The 27,922-nt window shown below is 50.6% G+C and overlaps 1 protein-coding gene across 4 annotated transcripts in view; it reads left to right on the plus strand.

Moving 5' to 3' along the window:
• Positions 1-27,922, plus strand: part of ZNF652 (zinc finger protein 652) — a 529,699-nt gene that overhangs the window by 70,867 nt on the left and 430,910 nt on the right. The window lies entirely within an intron of this gene.

Consider the following 27,922-nt stretch of genomic DNA (forward strand, 5'->3'; position numbering starts at 1 on the left):
CATGGCATCCTTGAGGCGAACGCTGGACCCTGGTCCGAATGAAAGGTGCCACATGTATAATTCCCACAAAGACACGCAAATACCTGATGACCGTGCGGGCATCAGTACTCCATTGTGGCCACAACCAAACAAAGCATGTACATGAATCAACTACAACTAAGATGTACTTATACGCAGTATCAGAGGAGAAAGGACCGCAGTGATCTAAATAAACACACCCAAGTGGTTTATTAGATATGTACAACTGTGTCTGGGGCGCGCGCGCAGCAGTTGAAGGTTTAATCTGCTGGCATATGTCACAATGAAGAATATAAACACGCGTCTGTTTGTACAATCCACGCCACCAGTAACCAGTAGCTGTTGTAAAAGAGATACAGTAGCTGACATGCCAGCATGAGCCGAGGCCATGCCCTTGTGAGCCTCTGTTATCAAAGATTGCCTGCGGTCCACGTTGGGAATCAACCTGTCACCAACGTCGTTAATTCTCACATAGGGAACTTTATCAGGACTTAAAAGATAAAAGTATTTAGAAGGGAAACCTCTAGGGTAAGTACCTCCGTTCTTTGTTGCGGCAATAGCTGCCAAGATGTCATCATCAATCTTACTTTTGGAACGTGTAACTACTAAGTATGTCACAATTGCGTTTTTGGCTGCTTCATCAGCAAGAAAGTTACCGACAGCGTGTACCCCCATGCGTTGGTGACCAAGTGTATGAATTACAAACATAATTGGCAGCTGTTCTTTAAGCTCGGCCACTCGAACCCATAGCAGTTTGTTTTTTTATGGTGCTACCTTTGGAATCACGTTAGTCAAGTTCAAATAACTTTATTCGGTTGTTTAAAATAACAGCCATAAAAGCATTACACACAAAACATACATTGACTCGAACTTGCATAAAGAAGATAAAAAACAGCTTAAAATAAATGAATTACAAAAAAGTTACAGGCAGAATGTACATTCAAGTTATTAAAAGAGAGTTTTCTGGGGATATAAAAAAGGTTAGTATTTTCCTGGAAATATGACTGTTACCAGTATTGTTATCCTTCCATACTTTTCCTAAATTTAAGCGCTAATTTTAAAAAACTGCATACAAATAAAATACAGTCACAGCTTAGCATCTGAAGGTAATAAAGTGCTGGTCTGAATTGAGAGAAATTCATTTTTTTAAGACAGGGTTTTAGGTATAGCCTCCGTGGTACAGTATAAAATGGACAGAAAAATAAAAAGTGTGCCAGGTCTTGCGGAGACTTTTCGTCGCAGCCGCAAGCCGGCAACACTTGTCACGGTAGGATCCCTTAGGTACAGCCAGAAGTAAGTGAAATAAGTCCAGCCGGAACCTTGTCAGCAAAAAACGATCATAGCTTGTCATCTGCCACGTCAAATACGGTTCCATGTGCAGAGATGTTTTTAATAGCACATGTTTTCGTACACTTCCTTTCTTTAATTCACTAGCCTCCCTGGCTAAATACCTGGAGGAGATGAAAGCCTTCTTTACAAGAGTAACATCCAATTTCGTGATGGATTTTGGAGTCAGAAAGAGTTCGGGGCGCCCCATTTCATTAAAGCAATTGCTTAAATACTTTATCCAAGGGACCTTAAGCCTGTTTTCCCACGTTAATGCTTCCCTCAATATGAGCTGAGTAAGAGATACATCATTGTTTAGCCAGCAGTTTAGCCAACATACTAGGGGGTTTACCGCAATTTTATCACGTAAAAATGGCATACCCAGCTCTTCGTGTATGGAAAAATTTGCTGTACCCCTAGGAACCCTCAATATCTGTTTAAGAAAATTATTTTCTACTATCTCCAGGGCTCCTAGTGGGGCATATCCCCATATCTCACTGCCATAGCATGCAGTAGCAACACTCTTGGCCTGGTAAAGTTGCAGTAATGCAGCCACTGGACTATTGCCCATTTTTCTTGCAAAACTGAATATTGCCGCATTTGCCTGAGTTACCTCTCCCTTTTTTTTCAGTACTACTGGTCCCCAGTTCAGTTGGTGGTCGAACAGGACTCTGAGATAGGAGAATGTTTTTGTTACAGGGATTATTACCCCTTTAACGTTTAGGCAGTTTGGCTTTTTTATTACCTTGGCCAACCTTCATTATGAAGGATTTAGAGTTGTTTATGCTCAAATCTCGAGATTTCATGACTGTAAAGAAGGAATTTAATAGTGTTTGAAGACCGGTGGCAGTTCTGGACAAAAGGACTGCGTCGTCCGCATAAAGCAGAACCGGCAGTCCCTTTCGTCCAATATAAGGATAGTCTACTCCTGTACTTAAAAGATGCTCTTCCAAATCATTTATATATAAGTTAAAAAGGAACGGGGCTAAAATGCACCCTTGACGGACGCCCCGGTACACTCCAAAGTCTCTTGTCACATCTAGATCTTGTATGTACCGGACGTTTGCTCTCGTATCAGAATGCATATCTGCTAACAAGTTAATTAAATTCTGCTCTACGCCCAGTTTCACCATGGCGTTCCAGAGCTTTCTACGGCTCACACAGTCGAAAGCCGACGATAGATCCACGAACGCCATGTGAATTGTACCTTGACGGGCCATGGTGTACTTCCCTATAATCAGGTACAAATTCAGACACTGAGTGATCGTAGAGTGGCCGGGTCTAAAACCGTATTGAATTGGGGATATTACTTTATTTTCATCTGCCCATGCGACTAATCTATTTAGAATTACTCCCCCCACTACTTTGACAACAGAATTAATTAGTGATATTGGTCTGTAGCAGAGGGGGCTATTACGGTCTCCTTTCTTAAATATGGGTACGATGGTGGATACCCCCAACGACTTTGGGCAACCAGAGGACACGGCCGCATTGAGTACGGCGGTGAGGACTCGCGCCCATAGCGATATACAGGATTTAAAGAAGTCCGGTGGAAGACCATCCGGTCCTGGGGCCTTGTTACTTGTCAGACCTTCAATTCCTTTTTCAACCTCATTTAATGTGAAGAGCAAAGAATTCTTCTTAGATTTGACCAAAGTATTTTCTGCCTGGAACTCATTGCTTTTAAAAATAGAACAAAAATGGTTTACCCACTGTTCCTCTGGGATATTTGTAACCACAGTAGAACTACTTGACCAATCAAACAGGGGTTTATTTATAATATCCCAGAACTTAGCACTGTTTCTCAGTGTTTCGGGATCTAAAAGGGACTCCCAGACACTTTTCTTAACCTCTCTCTTTCGGGTAGCAAGGGATTTTTTGTACCTAGCACGCATGACCTTAATACGGACCGAGTCTCTGGGTTTGGTTTTCAATGCAATCTAAGCTCACGGCTGGCCTTAGAGCAGGCATTATCAAACCATTTTGGATTACTACTATCAATCCCTTTAACTGGCACCATTAGCATCGACCCTACTGTTAAGGCAATACCCTCAAAGGCTGCCAGGGTTTGTTGCGATGATGAAGCAGGTGATATACACAATGAAAGTTCAGAGCTGCACAGGTTATTAATTGAAGTATACAGATTTTCACAATTCACCAGTGACCATTTTAAGCGACGCTTACCATTTATACACTTTGTGAACCCACGATCCACTCGTGGCTTTCGCTGCTCAAAGAATCCCCCACCCATTTTGATACATATAGGATTGTGGTCACTGCAAATGATCAATTGGATGTAGAAGTCCAGAACAGTGTTGGCAAGGTTTGCAGACAATAAAATATGGTCTATGTATGATCCAGTTGCATGGCCTTTAAACGTAGGAATGGGAAAGAGATTGGTCCGCCACCGTAGACATTGCTGAAATTAGATTGTTTTCATTCATTAGCGTGTTTAGTTCTGTTCCACGCCGCGAGTGATCAAAGTGGAAGCCTTCCAGGCTGTTACACCCCAGTTGCTCAATAGCAGTCTCTCCAGGGTTTCCACACGGGTGTGTGTTAAAATCACCTACGATCAGCATCTGGCGGGGCAAATTTTCAGCATGTTCTCTCAGGAAGTCACACAAGGGTTGTATGTTAGTTACCTGTCTGATTCACTGCGTTATAAAAGTTAATCAGTGTAAAAGTAGCTTTACCCCTCCTTAGCTCCAAAACTTGAATATTTCTATTTCCAGAATGATACTCCGCTTTAGAGCATATAAGAGCCAGGTTAACATCAATTGCTAAACCTCCCTTTGCTCTCCCGCTAGCTGAGGGTTCTGCTGGGGTGAAAAAGCTTTGAAACCCCTCAATATGAACATCTTTTTCCACCAGCCATGTTTCCTGGAGACATATTACCGCATATTGTTTAACTAGAGACAACCACCCAATATCACTAAATTTATCAGAAAGCCCTGCAATATTCCATGATATTAAACTTTCATTACAGGGTGATGCTAAGCACAGGGTTTTGGTGTCTGTGTTTACATTTTCAATTGGAATAACTTGCGTTGTTCCTATACTTCTGTCTACCTGTTCTTCCACCAAATTATATATTATGTCAGCTTGAGTCTGGACAGGGTTGTACATGTTTTTTTTATTGTTTTTTTTAAACTTTTTATTGTTGCATCAGAAGGATCATATACAGAAATGAGGTCACACGGCAGAGCGTCAACATTCCACTCCCGCCGCCTGTCATGCAACTTTTCTGTTGGTATAAAATAGTGTACCCTCATATTGAACTTCATGACTCTTGCACCAGCAACAGAATTAAAACATACAAACCGAAAAACCAGAAGAACCCCCCCCCCCAAGCAGCAGTTTACCACCTCGAACGTTCCCTCCTCCCGTCCCCCCCTTTCATCAGTTGTATTTACATCCGGATACTCCAGAGTCGTAGGCAGAGCATCTACAGTATATATACATTGTACAGTCAGTTCCATATTATAGGGGGTCTCAGCCAGGGTCCCGTTGACCTTAGACATTCTGGACGTATTGACTCATTCTAGACCATGGTAGTGTCTCCATTTAGTCCATATTTTCCGGAATTTTTTGGGGCAACCTCTGGCTTTATAAGTCACTCTCTACGCCGCCATGTACAAATCTAGCCCTCTCCTCCATTCCTCCAGGTCCGGCTTTCCGGGCGCCCCCCAAAGTCGTGCTATGTCTCTCTTTGCTACCACCAGAGCCAGCAACAAAAAGATAAGCAGAGGGCGTGTGAGATCAACTTCTGTGGTCACGCCCAGGAGCGCCAGTCTAGGATCCCGCTGGATGTCTACCTCCAGCACCTCGCCCAATTCCATGAACACAGTTTCCCAGTATTCTTGAATAACTGCACATCCCCAGATTGTATGAAAGAAATCGCCTGTGTGTTGGTGGCATCTAAGGCATGTTGTGTCTGCAATCCTACCGAGTTTAAAGAGCCGCACCCTGTCGAAATAGACTCGGTGTAGCACCTTAAATTGTATGAGACGGAGTCTCGACTTTATCGCCACCTCACGAGGATGCATGAGCGCAAGCTCCCATTCCAGATCCTCCATGGCGCCCACGTCGGTCTCCCATTTCTCCCTCAAGGCCCGTAGGTCACCTAGCATATTATTCGTCAGGGTCTTATACGTCAGTGATACCGCCCCTCCCTGCATCTGTTCCTGTAGCAATCTGCCCTCCAGCGGTGCATACTCCGGAATGTCAGTGAGTGTAATGTGCTGTGCCCTCCATGCATGTTGCAGTTGAACGTATTTGTAGTATTGGGTGTTGTAAAGGCCAAATTCGTCTTTGAGCGCCTGGAAAGTTTTCAAGTCCCCGCGTGCTATCACGTCTCCCACAGTGGAGATGCCAATGTCATCCCATCTGCCGAAGCCCTTCAGCTTGCTGAGCTCTCCCAGCCACTGACAGCACCAGAGCGGCGTCTGGCAGGTGGTCCTCTTGTCCCATCCCATTCGTGTTGTCGCTCTGCGCCACGCCGACAACGTAATTCTGGTGGCAGGGAGGAGCTGTTGACCCCCCCCCCCCTCCCTCCATAGAGGAAGTGTAGGATAGTCGTGTTCGAACACTTAGACCTTTCCAGTGCATACGTAGGGTGGTCGGCTGCTGCATGCAGCCACTCATTAATGGGGGCGAGGTGTTCTGCCCAATAGTAGGCTTCCATGTTAGGAAGCGAGATCCCCCCACCATAGTGATGTCGTTGCAACGTGGCGAGGGCCACTCTCGGCTGTTTCCCCAGCCACAGGAAGGTGCGGAGATCCGCATGTATTTTGTTTAAGGTCATACTTGGCAGGGGATAGTACTCATTTTGGAGCGCATAGAGATACTTGGGCAAAAGGACCATCTTATAGAGGGCGGCGCGACCCAATATAGTGAGTGGGAGTTGTCTCCATCTGTCCATCTCTACCTTTGCACCCATCATTATTCGGTGTATATTGGCAGTAAAGGAGCGATCCCTATCTAAGGTTATAAAAACCCCTAAGTATTGGAAGCCCTCCTTAGTATGTATAAGTAGCTCCGGTAGACACTCCCACCTCTCCCTACCTTGTGGATCATAAAGGACCGATTTGTGCCAATTAATTGCGTGTCCTGCCCGAAGTTGCTCAGCTCTCCGAACAGCGCCGGGATTGTCCTATCTGGATCAGTCACATACAGTAATACGTCATCCGCATACAGGGATATCTTTTCCTGTGTCGCATCTGACCCTCCCCAGGTAAAGCCCTTAATGTCTTGATTATGTCGGATTCGTAATGCTAGAATTTCAATTGTGAGTGTAAATAAAAGGGGGGACAATGGGCATCCCTGACGGGTCCCCCTCTCAATCGGAAACTCGCGGGACAGTCGCCCATTGATCCGTACTCGAGCCCTCGGGGCTGAATATAGGAGTCGAACCCATTGCAGGTATTTGGGTCCAAATCCGAACCGTCGGAGCGTCTCCATTAGGAAAGGCCAGTGGACTGCGTCGAACGCTTTCTCTGCATCCAGAGAGAGGAACCAGTGGGGTTCACTCCTATCACGGACCTCTTGTAACCAATTATGGGTGCGGCGGAGATTAAGTTTGGTTGCCCTGTCCGGCAGAAAGCCGGACTGGTCCATATGTACCAGGTCTGTGATGACTTGCCTCAATCGTCTCGCTAGGATGGTGGCCAGAATTTTCGTTTCTATGTTCAGGAGGGAGATTGGGCGGTAGGAGGAGCAGTGATCCCTCGGTTTGTCCTCTTTGTATATTGGGACAATCGTGGCTAAGGCCAAGTCTGGGGGGAGGTTCCCAGCCTGATACGAGTCCGTGAAGAGGGCCATCAAATGCCGTTGTAGCAGATCCGTTGTCCGTTTGAAAAACTCCGCCGGGAAACCGTTGGGTCCCGGGGTTTTCCCCGGTTGCAGTGCTGCCACAGCTTCCGCTATTTCATCTAGCGTCAAGTCCGCCTCAAGTGCAGCATTAGCCTCCTCGGACAAGGTAGGTAACACCATATCGCATAGGTAGCGCTGTGCGTCCTCACAATCCCCTAAATCTCTGGCCCTATAAAAGTCCTCGTAGTAGGTCGTAAAAGCATCCGTTATGGCCACATCTGAGGACACCCGTCTGCTTCCAGGCAACTGGATGTGGTCCACCCACCGGGCCTCTCGTTCCCTCCTGCCCAACCAGGCTAAAAGTTTCCCGGATTTGTCACCTACATCATATAGTCGGTGAAGAGTCGCCAGTGCCTGAGTGCGCGCCTCGTCTGTGGCTAGCTCCCTGTAGTGTCTCTGAGTGTCTAGTAGCTTCCTAAGGCGTGTCTCACCCTTCTGTTGTAGGTATTCTGCTTCTAGATTCAGAATGTTCGCCTCCTCGTTCGCTATTGCCTCGTGGCGTTTCCGTCTGACCTCCCTCAACCTGCTCTGAATGCGATCCCTTAACACTGGTTTGATAGCTTCCCACAGGGTCGCCCCCGATTGAACCGATCCCTCATTTTCTGCAATGTAGACCCGTATGTCCGCTCGTAGGCCCCATAGAATTTCCGGCGTTTGAATGTCCCACGGCGCTAGTCTCCATTGCGCCTGACTTCCCCCTCTCTCGCGCCCTAGGTGGACAAATAGCGGTGAGTGATCGGAAATCCCTCTTGCCTTATATTCCGCTAGATCCCCCTCCGAGATCTCCTGCCTAGATGTAAAGATATAATCTAATCTGGAGAAGACTTTGTGGGCCCCAGAGTAGAATGAATATGTTTCTTGTGTGGAATGGAGCCATCTCCATACATCGGTGAGGCCGATAGTGGTCATTTGGCGCGCTAAGGCGGTTGTGGCTCCTATAGTGTGGGTTGACCCCGATCTATCCTGGGATGGGCACATTACATCGTTAAAGTCTCCCCCCACAATTTGTGTTGTCAGCTGTGTCCAAGAGGATATTCAAGACCGCCTTCAGGGTGCGTGGCTGGAGCTTGGGTGGGGCGTACACAGAGTATCGTGTATTTACGTCTCCGCCACAGCCCCTGAACCCCCGCGTATGTCCCCTGTGAGTCTAACCAGGTATGTGTAACCTTGAATGGTGCTGTTTTCTTAACGAGAACTGCGGCTCCTCTGGAGCCCATCGTGTAGCCTGCGTGTGCTAAGACCTCATATCGTCCACGTGCTATGAACGTGCAGTGGTTGCCCCTAAGGTGGGTCTCTTGGAGGAGAATTATGTCAGGCGCCAAGCGTTTGAGATAAGCATTGACCAAACTTCTCTTTATTTTCGATCCCACGCCATTGACGTTCCATGTTAACACGGTGACCCCCGAGCCACCCATGTGTGGATTACCTAGTGTATCTGCCATTGTATGACCCAGTGTCTACCATGTGTGGGATCCCGGGGATGGGATGGATCCAAGTATGGGATGTCATTTCTCTGCTGCTTCTCAACTAACTCCCCCCTCCCCCCTATACCCCCAGAACCCCAACGTGTGGTAATTCCCGTGCCAAACTCCCCTCCCACCCCCCTCCCCACCTCCCTCCCCTTCCAGCTGCGTCCCAACCGGGGACCAGACTATCCATGGGAGCAGGTCAGTCGCCCTCCCACACATCCCTCCCCGTACTAAACAATAACTATTTCAAGAAACTCAAGAAAAAGGAACAGTAGGGGGTGTGCCAACTTGCTTGCTCCGTTATGCCGAGCTGCTATCATCTCCGAGCTTCGTGCACCCATCATCATGAATGTGAGTCCTGTGTGTCCATGGTCGGGCCCTCGCCCGAGGAGTCCTGTTCCAACTGTTGTATTTCTTTGACCAGCGGGTGCAGGGAGTCGCCCAAGGATTCGTCTTCCTCCCCTCCGGATATGGGGCCCTCCGACTCCTCCACGTCATCTCCTTCGGAACGGATTCCCTTCCTCAGGCAACTGAACCTTGATCCCGCAGCGGAGACATTGCCTGGGGACTCAGATCTGCCTTCTCTCTTTTCCGCCATGCCTCGGGTTCTGTAAGGTGTTGCCGTTGACTTCTGTTGCGTCCTCCGAGGTCTCCGCCGCTGCGGTTTTGGCAACTCCCATCTCGACCTTTCCCTCACCGACCTGTCCAGTGCCTCTCGGCCAGCCGTTTCCCTGCTATTCAAGATGGGACGTTCCTCGAGCCACTGCCACGTGTCGTCCGGGTGTGCAAAAAAGGTAGATGTATCCTTGTATATCACCTTGAGTTTGGCGGGGAAGAGGAGCATATATTTGATGTTTAGCGACCTCAACTTCGCCTTCACCGAGTCAAATGAGCGGCGTTGTTTTGCGACCTCCTGGCTGTAATCAGGAAAGATCATTATAATATTGTTCTCTGAGCGGATCTCTCCCAAGGCTCTGGCTTCCCGTAGGATCATGTCTCTGTCCGCAAAGTTCAGGAAGCGTGCTATAACTGGTCGTGGTCTCGCACCCTCCGGTGGCTTGGCCAGTAGCGCCCTATGCGCCCTCTCAATTATGAAGCACGGGGAGAACTGCGCAGTCGGGAAAGTAGTTTTCAGCCAGGTTAGTAGGAAGGCGGACATGTCCTTGCCCTCAATCCCTTCTCTAAATCCTACAAAGCGGAGGTTATTGCGCCTTGACCTATTCTCCGCATCATCCACTTTCCATTGCAGTTGACGGTGGGAGGCCTGCAGTTCCGCCATGTCCTTCTTGAGCGTAGTGATCGACTCCTCGTCGTCCTTCAATTGTGCTTCCGTCACCGTCACTCTGTCAGCCAGGTTTCGAAAATCCTGTCGTAGTAGGGTTACCTCAGACCCTACCTCCCCGATCTTAGTCTCCAGGGCCGAACGCGACGCCTGAATGTCCGTCCTGGACGCCTGGATGGCCTCCATTAGCATGGCCGTGTCGTTGCGTGCGCCGGGCTGTATGGGCTGGTGATCCGCCATCGTCCGTGGTGCTGCGAAGTTATCCATGGGGCCCTGCCGCGTGACCTTGGGCGTCCGTTCTGTCTTCCCCATTGTCTCGCCGCCTGCAGACTCGGGAGTATTCGCGGAGAGCCTTGTCTTCGCAGATGTAGGGGGCCACTGCGGTTGTTAGAGATATAAATATCAGCCTCTGGTGACACAGTCTTACGGGCCTCCCCCCACAGTCGCTCAGGGGCCTCCTCCGCCTCAGCTGTTGTCCCCCCTAGGTTCACCGGTCATCCGCTGGGGGCTCCGCCCCGCCACAAAGCACCGCACACTCCGTGGGGCAGGTCTAGCAGGAGCTCTTACCCCCGCAAGTTCAGCCCTCGCGGGCCACAGGACACCTCCTTCAGCACTGTGTCCCGGTGTCTAGCTCCCGGGGCCCTCGGATCTTCCCGCCGCCATATTGGTGTAGGCTGGTGCCGCAAAAGGGGGGTTCGTCGCAGCTCCGCAGTTGCTGCGTGGCCGGCCCCCCGCTCCACTGCCCTGCAGCACCTATGTAGTGTCGAGGTCCGGGTGGGGCAGCCGTGAGGTCTCGCCGTTGCCAGCCGTTTCAGTCTCTGCCGGCCGCCATCTTGGTAAAGGCGGCCGGCTGTCCGCGGATACTTCGAGCCGCCGTTGTCCACCTGCCACCCGCGTCCAATTTCACCTGGGAGCAGGGCAGGTCTGGAAACCTCTGGCAGGAGTGCGTCCAGCCGTCGGATCCTCGGTGGGGGCTCTAGGGTTGCAGGAGTCCTCAGCGCCTCGCGGTCTTCATCATGGCCGCCGGGTGTCCACCACGGTTAGTTTCATGTACGGTTTTCCCGTGGAATCAGGTGAGCGCCGGCCAAGCGGCGCTACAGCCAGGTGCCACGGTGGGTAGTCGCCCCTCCGGTGCCTCGTACAGCTCGTGCAAGATGGGATATGTCGGATTACTGGGCAGCTCGGCCGGAGCTCCGGCAGAGCACGTCTAGTCAGCCATGCTGCTGGCCACACCCCCCTCCAGGGTTGTACATGTTTGATACATTTTTAGGTTGATCAATCTGGGCTAATGAAACAGTCATTTCGGAGTTAAAACCATGCAGTTCAAGAGTATTAACCACATGCCCTAATCCCTCACCTTGTTGTATACTATTATTATGAACAGGGGAAGTCAGTGTATCAGGTAGTCATTCAACCTCTTCCAGCCCTCCCTGTCCATAAAAGGCGTCAAACCTATTGAAAATAGGGATGTTGTACTGGTTATTAAAATGGGTAGGGTGTTGGTGTTCGTATTGGTGAGTTTGATGTGGCCCTTCCCACCTTTCTAAACTAGACCCCCAATGGTTGACAGAAGCACCTGTGCCCCATCCGTGTGTTGTTCCATTCTGTACTGGCCTAAATAGGGTATAGGTTGTCTTGGGATAAATCATACTTCGTTGTTTCTTACCAAAAAATTCTAAAGTGAGTGGAACAATAGTACCTCTCCTACGTTGAGGAGGGAGTATATTTGATAGAATGTTAGGTAGTACAGCTGAGTTCGTGAAGTTTAGAACTATACAGTCACCATTAAACTTTTTGGGATTTTTCCCTATCCAAGTTACCCTTCTGGCTGACCTGACCTCTCCTGCCAACTGTTGTTTTCCCCGAGGGGCCATCTGCATATTACCCGACAACCAGTGCAGGGCCTTACTTGTCAGTGATGTGGGGGATTCTGTTTGGCCGGTAACCAGGGGGGGGACATTTGCCAGTACCAACACTAGGGGTGAGGCATCTTCTATGAATTGTGATAAATCTTTTTATACGCTTAAAATGGTCGATTCAGATGGTTTTGGGGACGAATCTTCTCTTGTCACTGGGTGGTTATGGTCTATATCTGGCAAATGTCCAGAAGGGTTTGTCTGTGCTTCATTTTCACCTCCCTCTAACCCACTCGTGATGAGCTCTTTGTTTATGTTACCTAAATTTGTGACTATAGTTGATATATTAGTCACCTCATCCGCTATCTTTTTCTGGGCCACACCTAGTTTCTTTACTTCAACGGTGAGCTTATCTAATTTAGCCACCACCGGTTTAATATATGCCTTCAGCTTACAATCAATCATATCCGCTATCCTGTTTATAACTCATCATCCACATTTTGTTTGTGACTAGCATCCCCTTGCCCCTTACTTTTATTCCTAATTTCCATTGGCAATACAGCCCTTTTTCGCCCTGAACGAGGCCCTCCATGATTATTCTGAGCTTTTCTACACTTTCTAATCGCCCGTGTAACTGGCACAAGAATAGGGGGGTCTTCTACTGCCAGGTCCACCTTTATAGGCGAGTCCTGTACTGTATCGTCAGCCTGAGACTCAGTATCTTGATCGTGATCTGATTCTTGGTCAGACTCTAAAAATACACTATGATTAAGAGTCTCGCTATCACGTAACTCAGTATCTGGGACTTCGTTTCCTATATCCTGAGATGGTATGTCTACCCACGGGGAGTTTGGTGGTGGGCTCAAGGGGTTCAGGGTAGGGGATTGGCTTAATCCTAGTGCCTGTCTTCTGTCACTATTGATCCTAGATACAACGTGTACCATATAATTATCCATAGTGTTTGCCGCAACGACAGGAGTCTTTTTTGGCATCCTAGATAGTTAATTATAGCTCAAAATCTTTACCATACAAATAAGGTTTAGCACTGTAGAAAACAAGGAACAATAGTGAGCCTCAATGTGATTACAGATCAATCACGGAATATCTTATTTTGGCGGAGTCACTTGTTATCAGCACGGGCAGTATATCGTGCTCAGTCCAGTCTCGTTCTGTCTCGGACTGTCTAAGACTGTCCGCCCTTTGTCCGGGCTTCGTCCGGCGTCCCGCTCTCTCGCGTCCCGCTCGTTAGATGGCGGTGTGGCTAAATAGGAGGAGTAGGGGGCGGGAAGAGACTCCAGGTGCGCTGTGTTGGACTCGCGCTGTGGACCCTGGGTCTCGCAGTCCCGGCCCCTGTCAGCAAGCGGCAACAGTAGTTCCTCCTGGGACACAAACAAACGCTGGGTCCAAGTTGCCAGGAAAAGCAAGGGCAGCCTCTACGAACAGTGATCCCTGCAGTAAACAGCAAAGAGCGGCTCCTGCGAAGCGGGGGCCGCGAGCTGTAAATACTCGATCAGCAGGGAGGAGCAGGGGGCGGGAAGAGACTCCAGGTGCGCTGTGTTGGACTCGCGCTGTGGGCCCTGGGTCTCGCAGTCCCGGCCCCTGTCAGCAAGCGGCAACAGCAGTTCCTCCTGAGGCACAAACAAACGCTGGGTCCAAGTTGCCAGGAAAAGCAAGGGCAGCCTCTACGAACAGTGATCCCTGCAGTAAACAGCAAACAGCTACGAGCGGCACGTTAGTCATTCTGAGTCCAAAAGAATAAATTGTCATTGTAAGACTGAACACAAGCAAGAGTCACTCACAATAAGAGTAGTCACAAAAGGGTCAGCGTACTCCAGTGCGAGCACTAGAGCACGTAACTCTGCCAATTGGGCAGTACAGTCCCCTAATGTCTGTGTATGCACGACATAGGACTTGAACTCTCCATTCACCATAGTACCTACCAGTATTGCGCAGGCCGCAGAATAAGCATGTTTTGAAGCCGTAGCCGGCTGCGCTGATCCGTCTGTGTAAACCAGAGCTTTCCAAACTCTGCGTCCCGACACAGTACTGTGTCGCCTGCAAGTGGTGGGTGTGTCGCAGGATGGCAGGGCACTTAGCACATAACTGCTGCTAAAAATAAGAGGTATTCCTTTTAAAGAGTGTCTCGGAGTCTGCCGCAGCAGCGTGGACTCCGAAACACTCTGCTCTATGTGGGCCGACGATTCACAACAAAGCCCCATTAACATGTAAATGGTCTTTTAAAGACCTGCGAAGTACTCAGGTGCATATGCTCACAAGCATAAAGGATTTGTGTATATGGTTATATACATGCTTCTATGTGTGACACACGTCTGCACGTACGAGTTTGTGTAATGTCATGTGCGTGCAGACGCGTATGCAACGTGTGAGGTATATGCATGCATTTTGCTGCATGCGCGCGTGTTGGTCTTTGAAAGTCTTGTATGTTTTCTGAGGGTATGAGTGTGCTGAGGTGGTTCTTGGATGGCCCTCTGCTCATGAATGCTAAACGGGGTGTATGTGTGGGGGGAGGGGAGGGAGGGATAGGGCCTATCCCTCCCCCCCCCCCCCACACACACACACACATACACCCCGTTTAGCATTCACTTATCCTGCTTCAGACTGCCGGAGGCTTGGCTCGAGAGCATCGGACCAGGAAATTCGATTCGGACAGAGATGTGCGAGCCAAGAAAAATCTTAGTTTCAAAGCGTGGACCTCTCACTTAAAGCAACCTTGCCTGACAGCTGGTAAATACATTGGTGACAAAATGTAATTTAGACTGGATAGAGCCGTATTGAAAACGACTAAAAGATGGATATAGAGGCCGTTGGTTGTTCAAAATTCTTATCTTTCAGATATAAGTGCTAAATATAATGAACATTGCGCCAATAGAATTCACTCCACTTCTCATTAAAGCGCTTCAAGTACACTATCTCTGGAACAACCTGCTTGAAGGCCTGAGGCCCAACAAGGACTTTTTCCACTTCAGGAGGAACCGAAAACTCAGCAGTTCAGAACTGAACAATGAATGCTTTCCCCTGGACAGTCTCTGCTTTTTTTCTAATCCAATTCACCCCATTGGTTCTCTCCGTTAACCTACCTCCTTTGTTCATTTTACTTTTATTTGACTTTCTGCAAAGTTTCCCGCTGCCCATGTGGCTAGGTCCGCATTGTATGAATGCTAGAAGTAAATAACTAACTAACTAATACATATGGAACGTAAGTGCATGTGCAAGTTAAGAATATGTCCTCGTGTAATGTAACTGGTGCTCATGTAAAGCGCTCCAATACTTTTGGGTCGAGGGCATGCTGTATAAAACTGCAAAAAAAAGTTCAGCAATTTGGATTTAGCAATTCCACACAAGCCTGTGTAATTCCATTGCATCCACATTATTAATTGAGATTTATCGTTTGACATTCTAGTGGTAAATACAAACCGAAGCCACTGTAGCAGTTGTCAAGTATTATCTGGAAAAGGGCATTGTGTGGGCAGTAGGGTTTTCATGTCTCCTTTAAACCGCCTTGGTGTCGGCAGATTGCACACATTTCTATATTAGTCCTGTTCATCATCACCAGTCTTTCTTAACCAACTTTCTACATGTTTGAAGTAATGAACATACACCTATTCAACTAAACATCGATTTACCATGAATCGCCATACTATCAAATTGCATTTGTAAGAGCATACCAAGAGAATGTGCTATACGTCAGAGAAAACATTTTAAAGGTAATTTACATTTTAGGACCTTATCAAATAAGCTTTCTCTCCATAACCTTGCATTCAGATCACGGCCCACTGTCAAACGGATAGAATTTGGGAGCCGTGCTGACACAATGCGCAGTCCCCTCTACTGACCACCCTCCTCCATGTATAGCCCATCTGCACTTCTATGTTCCCCTCCATGACTTATCCTTCTGGGTGTGTAGCAGTTCCAAGTTGTGTCCTCCTGTGCGCATCTCTTGCACTTACTACCTATTCCTGACTATACTCTTACCCAAGGTTTCCTTGGCATCTCTGATGCTGATTCTTTATCTCTCATAAAGCCAGTGCAGCTGTGGTATCTGCTTTTCAATTACCAGTGCGATAAAGATTGCCATCCCTTGATCCACCATGCACCATCTTTTTACTCCATCCTGCCTGCTAGATCATACTTCTTGTTGCGCCCTTCACCATCGGGAACCTGTTCCTCTGCAGCTTGGACGATGCACCATCTTTCTGACCTGAAAGTCTGATGATGGCACTTTCTAGGGCTGTCTAATCAAATGACCAATCTTGTGGCGCTGTTTGTCTGGGCATAATCAGCATTGCCTGCTACATGTTAACTTCCTGTTGTGGGCATAGGTTTGGGTGCCATTCCCTGTGGCTTGATCAGTGTCTGCTGTGTCAAGTACTCCTCTCCCCAATACACTGAATCACCTTCATTCTACCAGCTGCTCATTGTTGCCACAGGCAGATGAAACACACTGCCTTGTGGTGATATTTTAACTTTGACTAACACTTCCTACCTCCTAGTGGTGCCTTTAGTTGCAACCTGCTCCATGCACTTTAAACCTCCCATGGCAGGTTGAGGAGAATGTAGAAGTCATTAAATAAGGAGAACTGCAATGGAGGCTGAGCCGAACAAGCAAGAGGGTCTCTGGTGTGCACGACTAAAGTATTATTTTACATGGCAATGGTTCAGGATTAGTAGTCAACTCAACCAAGACATCTTAGATACTCCATTGAGCTAGCTGAAACATTTTGCTGGATTCCTTGTGGATTATGGGACTGCTGTTTTTATGGAGAAAACTCTTCCCTAAGGCACTTTACTTAAGCACCACGTCCTTTACACGAGGTCACATTCATTTTTGGGGCACAGGGAAAAATAGTGATTTGCCCAGAATCACAGGATGTTAAGCTGATGCCTAGTCTGGAACCTAGTTCCCCTGTTGCAAAGTTGGCAGCTCTGTCCATAACCCCACATCCTCTCCACCTGTCTGTCATATGGGTTCCCTTCCTCATAGTCTGCAAGGTCATCTGAACGTGTTCTGGCCTTGTATGTAAGTGGAATGGAATTCAGCTCAGAGGTGGCAGCTAAATATGTACAACATAGGGCCGAGGTGTATGAACTGAGGGAGAATACTGGGCAGATCCTAGCAAAACGCCTTCGACAACAAGGGGTATCAAACAGAATTGCTCAAATTTAAGATCACTCTTACCAAATTCAAGAATCCCCAACAGAAATACTGAACGTATTTAAAAAGTATTATGAACAATTATATACTGAGGAAGGGACCACATTAGATGGGGGATCTGTAGCAGTATTTTGAAAGATCTAGGGATGAAGGTGGTCACAGATGCACAAAATGAAATCCTTGCATCACTGATCACCCTGCCAGAACTGGAAACAGCTCTAACCTCTCTAGCCCTTGGTAAGGCCACTGGTCCCTATGGCAGAGCTTTTCAAACTCTGTGTACTGTGTCGCCTGCAAGTGGTGGGTGTGTCGCAGGATGGCAGGGCACTTAGCACATAACTGCTGCTAAAATTAAGAGGCATTCCTTTTAAAGAGTGTCTCATAGTCTGCCGCAGCAGCGTGGACTCCGAGACACTCTGCTCTATGGGGGCCGACGATTCACAACAAAGCCCCATTAACATGTAAATGGTCTTTTAAAGACCTGCGAAGTACTCAGGTGCATATGTTCACAAGCATAAAGCATTTGTGTATATGGTTATATACATGCTTCTATGTGTGACACACGTCTGCACGTACAAGTTTGTGTAATGTCATGTGCATGCAGACACGTATGCCCCGTGTGAGAGGTATATGCATGCATTTTGCTGCATGCGCGCGTGTTGGTCTTTGAAAGTCTCGTATGTTTTTTGAGGGTATGAGTGTGCTGAGGTGGTTCTTGGACGGCTCTCTGCTCATGGACACAAAGCTTGTAAAAGTGCCGTTTTTTATGTGTTTCAGTGTTAACTGGGTTAACATGTGTTATGTATATGGTTTTGTGAGTGTGCAAGTAGTTCTAGCATGTAGGTATCTGAGGTTGGGTATGTACTGTGTTCATGAAGGCGATATAAAAGAACTTATGTTCACTGTGCACGTCTATATGTCTACAGTAGGCATGTTATGTTATGTTATGTTAATTTATTTCTTCTATAGCGCTCGGCTACTCCGAGGAGCATCCCGGCGCTTTGGCGAAGAAAAACAGCAAGCAAAATACGGAAATCAGTATATTCTGGTGTGACTCAGTGACTGTATTTAAAAATGTATGCGCAGTAGTAATTTCACAGTGCATTTCTAACTGTATAAAGTAAATACTGTATTTTTTATGAGTGAAATAATTGATTTGTACATTTACAATCAATAGATTGTATAGGAAAGCGTTTTAGGCCCTTACAATGTCGGCTATTTGGGTAAGGATGGTATTGTATAAACTATGGACATAAATTACAAATACATGATGTCTAGGAAATTGTGAGGTGGCCGAAGTATTACAGATTCACTCACACAAGGACTATTCTACATAATTCTCAAAGTTTTGAATTGGCTTAAATCTGCAGATGCCTGCAGCATCTTTGTGATGTTTGAGGAATGATCAATATATTCCAGGTGTATACGATATTGTCAACTGATGTATTGTAACTGTTAAATGTGACTACGATATAGGCCAGCTGATGTAGATGTGAAAAGCTCAGAGCATTTCCTAATTTGCTGTGTATAGTATAGTATTGTATTCTATTGTATGGTGTTGCACTCTGTGGTACTGTAGGTTTTCCGAAACTCACAGACACACACACTTACAGCCATGTGCTCCTGGAGGCTACGGATGAAATACATATCAGCACTCAGTAAAACTATTGTTTTTATAAAACCTCATATTGATTTCTCTCCAGGGCTTCAAAGTACTCAAACAGGCGATTCTTAAGTGAATGTAGTTTGAGGACCAATCGACCATCAGTGTAGCCAAGTGGAATAATTCTAAGAAAGCAATTACGTTGATAAATAATAGTAGAAAACATCCTTTACACTTTACCACGCAGCTTTTGCCAAACTTTTTTTGTTGAGGAAACTAGAGCCAAAGTATCAGAGCGCTTAACATGAGCACCAGTTGTGTTACAGACGGACACTTGCATTGTTTTGTGTGTGGAGTTGTGTGTGTTTGTGTGGGGGAATTGTGGGGGGTTGTGTGTGTTTGTGGGGTTGTGTGTGTGGGGGGTTGTGTGTGTGTGGGGTTGTGGGTGTGGGGGGGTGTGTGTGGGTGTGGGGGGTTGTGTGTGCGGGGGTGGGCGTGTGTGTGTGTTTGGGGGGGCGTGGGTGTGTGTGTGTGTTTGGGGGGCGTGGGGGGTTGTGTGGGGGGGTTGTGTGGGGTTGTGTGTGTGGGGTTGTGTGTGTTTGTGGGGTTGTGTGTGTGGGGTTGTGTGTGTTTGTGGGGTTGTGTGTGGGGGGGTTGTGTGTGTGGGGGTGGGTATGTGGGTGTTTGGGGGGACATGGGGGGGTAGTGTGTGTGGGGGGTTGCGTGGGGTTGTGTGTGTGTGGGGTTGTGTGTGTGGGGGGGGGTGTGGGGTTGTGTGTGTGTGTGTGGGGTTGTGTGTGTGGGGTTGTGTGTGTGGGGTTGTGTGTGTGGGGTTGTGTGTGTGGGGTTGTGTGTGTGGGGTTGTGTGTGTGGGGTTTTGTGTGTGGGGTTGTGTGTGTGGGGTTTTGTGTGTGGGGTTTTGTGTGTGGGGTTTTGTGTGTGGGGTTTTGTGTGTGGGGTTGTGTGTGTGGGGTTGTGTGTTGGGTTGTGTGTGTGGGGTTGTGTGTGTGTGTGGGGTTGTGTGTGTGTGTGTGGGGTTGTGTGTGGGGTTGTGTGTGGGGTTGTGTGTGTGGGGTGTGTGTGTGTGTGGGGGTGTGTGTGTGGGGTTGTGTGTGTGTGTGGGGTTGTGTGTGTGTGTGTGTGGGGTTGTGTGTGTGGGGTTGTGTGTGTGGGGTTGTGTGTGTGGGGTTGTGTGTGTGGGGTTGTGTGTGTGGGGTTGTGTGTGTGGGGTTTTGTGTGTGGGGTTGTGTGTGTGGGGTTTTGTGTGTGGGGTTTTGTGTGTGGGGTTGTGTGTGGGGGTTGTGTGTGTGGGGTTGTGTGTGTGTGTGGGGTTGTGTGTGTGTGTGTGGGTTGTGTGTGGGGTTGTGTGTGTGGGTGTGTGTGTGTGTGTGGGGGTGTGTGTGTGGGGTTGTGTGTGTGTGTGTGTGTGGGGTTGTGTGTGTGTGTGGGGTTGTGTGTGTGTGGGGTTGTGTGTGTGTGTGGGGTTGTGTGTGTGTGGGGGGTTGTGTGTGTGTGTGTGTGGGTTGTGTGTGTGTGTGGGGGGTTGTGTGTGTGTGTGTGGGGTTGTGTGTGTGTGGGGGGTTGTGTGTGTGGGGTTGTGTGTGGGGTTGTGTGTGTGGGTTGTGTGTGTGGGGTTGTGTGTGGGGTTGTGTGTGTGTGTGGGGTTGTGTGTGTGCGTGGGGTTGTGTGTGTGCGTGGGGTTGTGTGTGTGCGTGGGGTTGTGTGTGTGTGTGTGTGGGGTTGTGTGTGTGTGTGTGTGTGTGGGGTTGTGTGTGTGTGTGGGGGTTGTGTGTGTGTGTGGGGTTGTGTGTGTGTGTGTGTGGGGTTGTGTGTGTGGGGTTGTGTGTGGGGTTGTGTGTGGGTTGTGTGTGGGGTTGTGTGTGTGTGTGGGGTTGTGTGTGTGCGTGGGGTTGTGTGTGTGTGTGTGTGTGGGGTTGTGTGTGTGTGTGTGTGTGGGGTGTGTGTGGGGTTGTGTGGTGTGTGTGGGGTTGTGTGTGTGCGTGGGGTTGTGTGTGTGCGTGGGGTTGTGTGTGTGCGTGGGTGGGTGTGTGTGTGTGTGTGTGTGTGTGGGGTTGTGTGTGTGTGGGGTTGTGTGTGTGTGTGGGGTTGTGTGTGTGTGTGTGTGGGGTTGTGTGTGTGGGGTTGTGTGTGGGGTTGTGTGTGGGGTTGTGTGTGTGTGGGGGGTTGTGTGTGTGTGTGTGTGGGGTTGTGTGTGTGTGTGTGTGTGTGTGGGGTTGTGTGTGTGTGGTTGTGTGTGTGTGGTTGTGTGTGTGTGGTTGTGTTGTGGGGTTGTGTGTGTGGGGTTGTGTTGTGGGGTTGTGTGTGTGGGGTTGTGTGTGTGGGGTTGTGTGTGGGGGGTTGTGTGTGGGGGTTGTGTGTGTGTGTGGGGTTGTGTGTGTGTGGGGTTGTGTGGGGTTGTGTGTGTGGGGGTGTGTGTGGGGTTGTGTGTGTGGGGGTGTGTGTGTGTGTGTGTGTGTGTGGGGTTGTGTGTGTGTGTGTGTGGGTTGTGTGTGTGTGTGGGGTTGTGTGTGTGTGTGGGGTTGTGTGTGTGTGTGGGGTTGTGTGTGTGTGGGGTTGTGTGTGTGTGTGGGGTTGTGTGTGTGTGTGGGGTTGTGTGTGTGTGTGTGTGTGTGGGGTTGTGTGTGTGTGTGTGTGGGGTTGTGTGTGGGGTGTGTGTGTGTGGGGTTGTGTGTGTGTGTGGGGTTGTGTGTGTGTGGGGTTGTGTGTGTGTGTGGGGTTGTGTGTGTGTGGGGTTGTGTGTGTGTGTGGGGTTGTGTGTGTGTGGGGTTGTGTGTGTGTGTGGGGTTGTGTGGGGGGGTTGTGTGTGTGGGGGGGTTGTGTGTGGGGGGGGTTGTGGTGTGTGTGAGGGGGGTTGTGTGTGTGTGGGGGGGGTTGTGTGTGTGTGGGGGGGGTTGTGTGTGGGGGGGTTGTGTGTGTGTGGGGGGGTTGTGTGTGTGTGGGGGGGGTTGTGTGTGTGGGGGGGTTGTGTGTGTGGGGGGGGTTGTGTGTGTGTGGGGGGTTGTGTGTGTGGGGTTGTGTGTGTGGGGTTGTGTGTGTGTGGGGTTGTGTGTGTGTGGGGTTGTGTGTGTGGGGTTGTGTGTGTGTGTGTGGGGTTGTGTTTGTGTGTGTGGGGTTGTGTGGGGGGGTTGTGTGTGTTTGGGGTTGTGTGTGTGGGGGGGGTTATGTGTGGGGGTTTGTGTGTGTGTGGGGGGGTTGTGTGTGGGGGGTTGTGTGTGTGGGGGGTTGTGTGTGTGTGGGGGTTGTGTGTGTGGGGGGGGTTGTGTGTGTGTGGGGTTGTATGTGTGTGTGGGGTTGTGTGTGTGGGGGGTTGTGTGTGTGGGGGGTTGTGTGTGTGTGGGGGGTTGTTTGTGTGTGGGGGGGTTGTTTGTGTGTGGGGGGGTTGTGTGTGTGTGGGGGGTTGTTTGTGTGTGGGGTTGTGTGTGTGTGTGGGGGGGGGTTGTGTGGGGGGTTGTGGTTGTGTGTTTGTGTGGGGGGGGTTTGTGTGTGTGGGGGGGGTTGTGTGTGTGGGGGGGTTGTGTGTGTGTGGGGGGGTTGTGTGTGTGTGGGGGGTTGTGTGTGTGGGGGGGGGGGGTTGTGTGTGTGGGGGGGGTTGTTTGTGTGTGGGGTTGTGTGTGTGTGTGGGGGGGGGGTTGTGTGGGGGGGTTGTGGTTGTGTGTTTGTGTGGGGGGGTTTGTGTGTGTGTGGGGGGGTTGTGTGTGGGGGGGTTGTGTGTGGGGGGTTGTGTGTGGGGGGGTTGTGTGTGTGGGGGGGTTGTGTGTGTGGGGGGGTTGTGTGTGTGGGGGTTGTGTGTGTGGGGGTTGTGTGTGTGTAGGGGTTGTGTGTGTGGGGGGTTGTGTGTGTGGGGGGTTGTGTGTGTGTGGGGGGGTTGTGTGTGTGTGTGGGGTTGTGTGTGTGTGTGGGGTTGTGTGCGTGTGTGGGGTTGTGTGTGTGGGGGGTTGTGTGTGTGTGGGGGGTTGTGTGTGTGGGGGGGGTTGTGTGTGTGGGGGGGGGTTGTGTGTGTGTGTGTGTGTGGGGTTTGTGTGTGTGTGTGGGGGGTGTGTGTGTGTGGGGGGTTGTGTGTGTGTGTGGGGTTGTGTGTGGGGGGTTGTGTGTGTGTGGGGTTGTGTGTGTGTGTGGGGTTGTTGTGTGTGGGGTTGTGTGTGTGTGGGGTTGTGTGTGTGTGTGTGGGGGGTTGTGTGTGTGGGGTTGTGTGTGTGTGTGTGTGGGGTTGTGTGTGTGTGGGGTTGTGTGTGTGTGTGGGGGGGGTTGTGTGTGGGGGGGGTTGTGTGTGTGTGGGGTTGTGTGTGTGTGTGGGGTTGTGTGTGTGTGTGGGGTTGTGTGTGTGTGTGGGGTTGTGTGTGTGTGTGGGGTTGTGTGTGTGTGTGGGGTTGTGTGTGTGTGTGTGGGGTTGTGTGTGTGGGGTTGTGTGTGTGGGGTTGTGTGTGTGGGGTTGTGTGTGTGTGGGGTTGTGTGTGTGTGTGGGGTTGTGTGTGTGTGTGGGGTTGTGTGTGTGTGTGGGGTTGTGTGTGTGTGTGGGGTTATGTGTGTGTGTGGGGTTGTGTGTGTGTGGGGTTGTGTGTGTGGGGGGGGTTGTGTGTGTGGGGGGGGTTGTGTGTGTGGGGGGGGTTGTGTGTGTGGGGGGGGTTGTGTGTGTGGGGGGGGTTGTGTGTGTGGGGGGGTTGTGTGTGTGGGGGGGGTTGTGTGTGTGTGGGGGGGGGTTGTGTGTGTGGGGGAGTTGTGTGTGTGGGGGGGTTGTGTGTGTGGGGGGGGGTTGTGTGTGTGTGTGGGGGGGTTGTGTGTGTGTGGGGGGGGTTGTGTGTGTGTGGGGGGTTGTGTGTGTGTGGGGAGGGTTGTGTGTGTGTGGGGAGGGTTGTGTGTGTGTGGGGGGGTTGTGTGTGTGTGTGGGGGGTTGTGTGTGTGTGGGGAGGGTTGTGTGTGGGGGGCGTTGTGTGTGGGGGGGTTGTCTGTGGGGGGGGGTTGTGTGTGGGGGGGTTGTGTGTGGGGGGGTTGTGTGTGGGGGGCGTTATGTGTGTGGGGGGGGTTGTGTGGGGGGGGGTTGTGTGTGGGGGGGTGTTGTGTGTGTATGGGGGGTTTGTGTGTGTGGGGGGTTGTGTGTGTGTGTGGGGTTGTGTGTGTGTGGGGTTGTGTGTGTGTGGGGTTGTGTGTGTGGGGGGGGTTGTGTGTGTGGGGGGGGTTGTGTGTGTGGGGGTGTGTGTGTGTGTGGGGGGGTTGTGTGTGTGGGGGGGGTTGTGTGTGTGGGGGGGGGGTTGTGTGTGTGTGTGGGGTTGTGTGTGTGGGGGGGTGTGTGTGTGTGGGGTTGTGTGGGGTTGTGTGTGTGTGTGTGGGGGGTTGTGTGTGTGTGGGGTTGTGTGTGTGTGGGGTTGTGTGTGTGTGGGGTTGTGTGTGTGTGGGGTTGTGTGTGTGGGGGGTTGTGTGTGTGTGGGGGTTGTGTGTGTGTGGGGGGGTTGTGTGTGTGTGTGTGGGGGTTATTTGTGTGTGGGGTTGTGTGTGTGTGTGGGGTTGTGTGGGGGGGGTTGTGGTTGTGTGTTTGTGTGGGGGGGGTTGTGTGTGTATGGGGGGTTTGTGTGTGTGTGTGGGGTTGTGTGTGTGTGGGGGTGTGTGTGTGTGTGGGGGTGTGTGTGTGGGGGGTTGTGTGTGTGGGGGGTTGTGTGTGTGTGTGGGCTGTGTGTGGGGGGGTTGTGTGTGTGTGGGGGTTGTATGTGTGTGTGGGGGTTGTGTGTGTGGGGGGTTGTGTGTGGGTTGTGTGTGTGTGTGGGGGGGTTGTGTGTGTGTGGGGGGGTTATTTGTGTGTGGGCTTGTGTGTGTGTGTGTGGGGTTGTGTGGGGGGGTTGTGGTTGTGTGTTTGTGTGGGGGGTTGTGTGTGTGTGGGGGGGGTTGTGTGTGGGGGGGGTTGTGTGTGTGGGGGGTTGTGTGTGTGGGGGGTTGTGTGTGTGGGGGGTTGTGTGTGTGGGGGTTGTGTGTGTGGGGGTTGTGTGTGTGGGGGTTGTGTGTGTGTAGGGGTTGTGTGTGTGTGGGGGGGTTGTGTGTGTGGGGGTTGTGTGTGTGGGGTGGGGTGTGTGTGTGTGTGGGGGGGGTGTGTGTGTTTGGGGGGGTTGTGTGTGTGGGGGGGTTGTGTGTGTGGGGGGTTGTGTGTGTGTGGGGGTTGTGTGTGTGGGGGGGTTGTGTGTCTGGGGGGGTTGTGTGTGTCTGGGGGGGTTGTGTGTGTGGGGGGGTTGTGTGTGTGGGGGGGTTGTGTGTGTGTGGGGGGGTTGTGTGTGTGTGGGGGGGTTGTGTGTGTGGGGGGGGTTGTGTGTGGGGGGGTTGTGTGTGGGGGGGGTTGTGTGTGGGGGGGGTTGTGTGTGGGGGGGGTTGTGTGTGTATGGGGGGTTTGTGTGTGTATGGGGGGTTTGTGTGTGTGGGGTTGTGTGTGTGGGGGGGGTTGTGTGTGTGGGGGGGGGTTGTGTGTGTGGGGGGTTGTGTGTGTGTGGGGGTTGTGTGGGTTGTGTGTGGGGGGGTTGTGTGTGTGTGGGGGTTGTATGTGTGTGGGGGGTTGTGTGTGTGTGTGGGGGGTTGTGTGTGTGTGGGGGTTGTGTGTGTGTGTGGGGGGGTTGTGTGTGGGGGGGGGGTTTGTGTGTGTGTGTGTGGGGTTGTGTGGGGGGGGGTTGTGGTTGTGTGTTTGTGTGGGGGGGGTTTGTGTGTGTGTGGGGGGGGTTGTGTGTGTGGGGTTGTGTGTGTGGGGGGGTTGTGTGTGTGGGGGGGTTGTGTGTGTGGGGGGGTTGTGTGTGTGTGGGGTTGTGTGTGTGTAGGGGTTGTGTGTGTGTGGGGGTTGTGTGTGTGGGGGGTTGTTTGTGTGTGGGGTTGTGTGTGTGGGGTTGTGGTTGTGTGTGTGTGTGGGGGGGTTGTGTGTGTGTGGGGGGGTTGTGTGTGTGGGGTGGGGGGGTTGTGTGTGTGGGGTGGGGTGTGTGTGTGGGGGGTGTGTGTGTGTGTGGGGGGGGTGTGTGGGGGGGTTGTGTGTGTGTGGGGGTTGTGTGTGTGTGGGGGTTGTGTGTGTGGGGGGGGGTTGTGTGTGTCTGGGGGGGTTGTGTGTGTGGGGGGGGTTGTGTGTGGGGGGGTTGTGTGTGTGGGGGGCTGTGTGTGGGGTTGTGTATGTGTGGGGGGTTGTGTGGGGGGGTTGTGGTTGTGTGTGTGTGGGGGGGTTGTGTGTGTGGGGGGGTTGTGTGTGTGTGTGGGGGGTTGTGTGTGGGGGGGTTGTGTGTGGGGGGGGTTGTGTGTGTGGGGGGCTGTGTGTGGGGTTGTGTGTGTGGGTGTGGGCGGGTGTGGGTTGTGTGTGGGGGGGTTGTGTGTGGGGGGGTTGTGTGTGTGTGGGGGGCTTTGTGTGGGGGGGGTGTTGTGTGTGTGTGGGGGGGTTGTGTGTGTGGGGGGTTGTGTGTGGGTTTGTGGGGGGTTGTGTGTGTGTGTGGGGTTGTGTGTGTGTGGGGTTGTGTGTGTGTGTGGGGTTGTGTGTGTGTGTGGGGTTGTGTGTGTGTTCGGGGTTGTGTGTGTGTGTGGGGGGGGGGTTGAGTGTGTATGGGGGGTTGTGTGGGGTTGTGTGTGTGTGGGGGGGGTTGTGTTGGGTTGTGGGGTTATGTGTGGGGTTGTGGGTGTGGGGTGTGTGTGTGGAGGGGGTCTGTGGGTGTGTGTGAGGGGGGTTGTGGGGTGTGTGTGAGGGTGTTGTGTGGGGTTGTGTGGGTGTGGGGTGTGTGGGGAGGGGTCTGTGGGGGGGTCTGGTGTGTGTGTGTGTGGTTGTGGGTGTGTGTGAGGGGGGTTGTGTGTGTGTGTGTGTGTGTGTGTGTGTGGGGTGTGGGGCCCGACCACCCTTGGGTGGTTTGAGCTTGCTCGCGTTACCATGTCCCTGAACATTTTTTCACAAAAAGTTGTGTCACCAACATGAAAGGTTTGGAAAGCTGTGGTGTAAACGATACAATGGAAATCCTCCAGCGGGCGCATTGTCCGAGGAGCCGGATGAACTAATTCATAATGCAAGAACTCTTGAGTTTGCAAAGAGGAATCAAAGATGAACGTGACATCTGGAGATGTCAAGAACTTGGCCCATTGTATCCACCTCGGGTGCAAAGCTTTGGAATTCGGTACCCTGGCATTCGTCACTGCCTCCAAGAGCACGTTGGTGTAACAACCAACATGTGCTTCCCCTGTGACAGTGCTCGTTCTTTCAGAATTGCCATCTGCACTGCAGTCAACTTTTTCCACAGTGGAAAACCGCATTTCAGCCGAAGTGTACAAGTGTGACTTGTAAGCAATAGGGACTGTGTCGCCCTCATTAAAAGTCAGTTACGTGAAACCAACTACGACTGGCACAATTCATATCACCAGGTTTGTGTGGTTATCACGAGTCCGTAAGTTTTTAGATTCAAGAAGATCAGACTGCAAAGAATGCAAAATTTGCAGAATGTTCAGGCAGCCAGCAAGATTTGGTGAAAGTAGGTTGGACCAAAGTGTAAAGAGGCTTGAAACGCTGGGCATAATCGGGAATACAAGTACGCCCGAAGTTCAAAAAACCCAGTAAAAATTGTAGTTTTTCAGGAGCGCGCAACTGCGCATTTCTCCAGGAAGTGAGGTGCTAAACCTCGATCTACATTGTTGAGCTTATAGCCCAGGAACCACACTGTGTACTCTGCAATATGTAATTCTGCAAAGTTAAATTTGTAACCGAAGTCTGCAAACATGCAAATGATGCGGCAACGCGACATAGATGCGGCCATAATTTATAGTCTGTGAGATAAATGTCATTCACATACGAACACGCATCAGAGTCGAGTCTCTCCAAAAGAGAGACAATGCGGGCAGCAAAGACACCTGGACTGTTCTTAGTTCCCAATCTGTGTGCCGCAGCTCCTTGGTGCGCCCTACAGACTAGCCAGGGGCACCACGCTCCAAAGGTTTCAGAATTTCGATTTCAATCATGCCGTAAATTGCCGGTAACATCACAGAAATGTGAGTTATTTGGTAAAAGCATGAACGTTTTTATCCACCAGATGCAGCAAAGCACTCTTTATTAAGAGCCATAACTGAATACTTTGACTTTCTCAAAGTCTTCACCAAAGAAAGGTGTATTTATCCAAACTGAATCTGTGAGAAAAAGAAGTGCTGTTTTCCCTCCATGTCGCTTTAGTTTTGAAAGTAACTTTAAATGTCCCGCGTTCCACAGTTGTCAGCAGTCGCCTGCAGCCCCTGGCCGGACTAAAGAAAAATGGGAACAGGATATGAGGTCATAGAGGGTTCAGAGAGGGAAGATGCTGTAAATATCCCAGAGAGGTGGATATCTGA

The sequence above is a fragment of the Lissotriton helveticus genome, chromosome 5_1, assembly GCF_964261635.1.
Source record: "Lissotriton helveticus chromosome 5_1, aLisHel1.1, whole genome shotgun sequence".
In the NCBI taxonomy this organism is placed as follows: domain Eukaryota; kingdom Metazoa; phylum Chordata; class Amphibia; order Caudata; family Salamandridae; genus Lissotriton; species Lissotriton helveticus.